We start from the raw sequence: 4,242 nt of genomic DNA on the forward strand, positions 1-4,242 counted from the left end.
TGAAGAAGCTCCCAGGAGATTTAAAAAGGCTGTACTTTCCCCCTGCTCTTTTGGGAGTCTGACATTTAAGAAAACTGTTTTTAGGCCACTGGCTGATCACAGAGATAACAGAAAGTAAACTTCAATTACTACATACAATGAGGAATAGACACTTTACAAAAAAAGAAAAGAAAAGAAAAGAAAAGAAAAGAAAAGAAAAGAAAGAACAAGTTTGGAAAAGTCACAAATGGATAAATTCAACCCTTCACAAGCAAGACTTAGCAATCACTGAAGGCTGAGAGGATTACTTTTTCAGAATTACACGACACTCAAAATGTCCAGTTTTGAACAAAAAATAGTAAAACACACAAAGAAACAGGCAAATACAGCTCATTTGCAGGAAAAATATAAGAATTTAGAAATAATCATCCTCTAGGAAGACTAAATATTAGACTTATTTGTCAAAGATGCTAAATCAACTCTCTTAAAGATGTACAATGAATTTAAAGGAAACCTTGGACAAAGAACTAAAGGGAATAAGGAAAATAATGTAAGAAAAACATGAGAATATCAATAAAGACATAGGAAATTTAATAATAAACCAAACAAATTCTCAAGCTGAGTACAATAGCTACAACTAAACACTCAGTAGAGAGGTTCAGTATCAGATTTGAGCAAGCAGAAGAAAGGATTGGTGAACTTGAAATTATCCAGTCTGAAGAGAAGAAGGAAAAAAAGGATGAATAAAAATGAACAGTCTGTGGGACATCATCAAAGTCATCAACATTCTCATTTTAGGAGTTCCAAAGAAGAGGAGAGATAGAAAGGGCAGATAAAATATTTGAAGAAATCACGTTCCAAAAGTTCTCAAGTCTGAGGAAATACATGAATGTATACATCCAAGAAGATCAATCAATTCCAAGGAGGATAAACTCGAAGAGATTTACACCATGACACATTTTACAGTCAACTTGTTGAAACCCAAAGAAGGAATTTAGAAAGCAGGAAGAGAAAACTAATTCATCACCTACAAAGGATCCTCCCTAAAATGAAGAGCTGATTTCCCTTGGGGTGCCTGGGTGGCTCAGACGCTTGAGCACTGAGTCTGGCCCAGGTCAGGATCTCATGGCTGTGGATTTGAGCCCCATATCAGGCTCTGCATTGACAGTGTAGAGCCTGCTTGAGATTCTGTCTCTTTCTCTCTCTCTCTGCCCCTCTCCCACTACCAGTTTCTCTCAAAAATAAAATTTTAAGAACATTTAAAAAGTTATTAATACAAAAAAAAAAGGAGCACTAAAGAGAATTTCTTGGGCTAAAATGAAAGGACACTAAAGAGTATAACTCCAAGTCATAAGAAAAAAGGTAAGGTTACCATAAGAACACTGGTAAAGGTAACCACAGGGGTAAATATGAAAGCCAGTATTAGTGTACTTTTGGTATCGTTTGCAACTTCTCTCTTTTTCTATATAATAGCCAAATGCAGAACACAATTATTTTAAATCAATATTAATGGCTATGAAATGCATAAAGATTAATCTGTGACAACACTAGTTGGGGTAGGAATAGAGACATACAGGATCAGAGTATACACTATTGAAACTAAATCAGCATTATGTAAATTACACTCTTATATGTTAATTGTAATAACTTTTAAAAAAGGAATCAAAGTGGTATAGTACCCAGAAAAGGGAGGGCAGTAATAAAGAAACTGAGGAACAGAAAGCATAAAAGATGTACTAAAAACAAACAGGTAAAGAGAAGTAAATCCTTCTTTATTACCAAACTTGTTAAATGAAAATAACCCTCTTATTAAAACATAAATTGAAATGTGGGATAAAATACATCCTCCATCCAGATGCTAGACATTCACTTTAGATGTAAGTACACACAACAAATTAAAAGTAAAAAGATGGAAAATGTATCTCATGCAAAGAGTAACCAAAAGACAGCTGGGTTTCTATATTACTATCAGAAAAAAATAGACTTTAGGGGCGCCTGGGTGGCTCAGTCGGTTGAGCATCTGACTTCGACTCACATCATGCTCTCGGGATCCATGAGTTCGAGTCCCACTCGGGCTCTGTGCTGACAGCTCGGAGACTGGAGCCTGGAGCCTGGAGCCTGCTTCAGATTCTGTGTGTGTCTCTCTGCGCCCCTCCCCCACTCATGCTCGTGCTCTCTCTCTCTTTCTGTCAAAAATAAGTAAATATTAAACATATTTTTAAAAAGGAAAAAGAAAAAAATAGACTCTAAATCAAAACAGGTTATGAGAAACAGAGACTATTAATAAAATGTTCAACACAACAAGAGGATATAACAATTATAAACATACAGGCACCAACAACACAGCCCCCAATATATATATAGCAAAACCTGAAGGAGAGATAGACTTTTCTACAATAGTAGTTGGAGACTAAATTGCCTAACTTTCAATAATGGATGCAACAACCAGAGAGATGAGAAATAAAGAAACAGAGGAATTAAACAATGCTATAAACCAATTGTATACATACAGAACCAACATATACAGAATACTCTACCCAAGAAGAGAAGAATTCACATTCTTCTCAAGAAAACATGGAATATTCTCCGGGATACTATTTGTTAGGCTATACAAGAAGTCTTTTTGCTGTGGTTTTTTATTTGTTTGTTTATTTTTCTGAGAGAGAGAGTGCGAGCAGGGAAGGAGCAGAGAGAGAGACACACACAGAATCTGTAAAAGGCTCCAGGCTCTGAGCTGTCAGCACAGAGCCCGACATGGTGCTCAAAGCCACCAATCGAGTGATCATGACCTGAGCCAAAGTGACATGCCTAACCAACTGAACCACCCAGGTTCCCCAGGCTACACAATAAGTCTTAATACATTTTGAAAGCTTCCAAACTTATACAACATCTTTTCTGATCTCAGTGGAACACAGCTAGAAATCAGTTGCCAAAGAAAAATTGGAAAATTCACAAATAGGTAGACATTGAATGGCACACGCTTAAACAACCAATGGGTGAAAGAAGAAATCACAAGGAAAATGAAAATGCCTTTAGTCAAAGACAAACAAAAACACAACATACCAAAACTCATGGGCTTAACAAAGGTAGTGCAGGGAAATCTGTATCTGTAAATGCATACACTGAAAAAGATCTCAAGTCAATACCGTAATTGTACATCTTAAGGAATTTTTTAAAAGGGTAACCTAAACTCAAAACCAGTAGAAGGAAGGAAATAATAAAGATTAGAGCAGATACAGATAAAAGAGAGAATAAAAGGACAATACAGAAAATCACTGAAACCAAAGTTGGTTCCTTGAAAAAAAAATCAACAAAACTGACAAACAGGACTGACCAAAAAAAGAAAAACAGAAAAATACTTAAATTACTAGAATCAGAAATGAAAGTGATTATACCAATTATACACAAATAAAAAGGATAAGAGAATACTGTGATAAATTATACACCAAAAATTTGATTACCTAGGTGAAATGGACAAATTGCTAGAAACATGCAATCAACATAAACTAACTCATGAAGAAGTAAAAAATCTGAATAGACCCATAAATAGTAAAGAGATTAAATCAATAATCACAAAACCCCCAACAAAGAAAAGCCTGGGGCTGAATGACTTCACCAATCCTTCTCAAAATCATCCCTCCCATAAAAACTGAAGAAGAATGAATATGTCCCGATTAATTCGATGAGGCCCAAAATACCCTGATACCAATGCCAGAAAAAGACACTACAAGGAAAGAAAACTCCAGGCCAATATTCCTGATGAATAAAAATGCAAAAAACCTCCATAAAATACTAGCAAGCTGAATTCACTGTGAACAAGTGGAATTCTCAGTTGCAAGGATGGTTTACCTTATGGTCAACAGGGCAAGGTTTCAGTTATACACGATGAACAAGTTCTGGAGGTCTAATGTACATCAGATTGACTACAGTTAATAATATTGTATTGCGTACTAGAAATTTGCCATAAGAGTAGCTCTCAGGAGCCCCTGGGTGGCTAAGTCGATTAAGTGTCCGACTTCAGCTCAAGTCATGTTCTCTCAGTTCATGAGTTCGAGTCCCACATCGGGCTCAGAGCCTAGAGCTTGCTTCAGATTCATTTCCCTCTTTCTCTACCCCTCTCTTGCTTATGCTCTGTCTCTCTTTGTGTCTCAAAAATAAATAAATGGTAAAAAAATTTAAAAAAGAGTAGTTCTCAGATGCTCTCACTGCCAAAAAATAAAAGTAACTATGTGAGATGGACATGTTAATTGGTTTGATTGTAAT

The sequence above is a fragment of the Panthera pardus genome, unplaced genomic scaffold (genome assembly GCF_024362965.1).
Source record: "Panthera pardus isolate Hobbes unplaced genomic scaffold, ASM2436296v1 HiC_scaffold_1, whole genome shotgun sequence".
In the NCBI taxonomy this organism is placed as follows: Eukaryota; Metazoa; Chordata; class Mammalia; order Carnivora; family Felidae; genus Panthera; species Panthera pardus.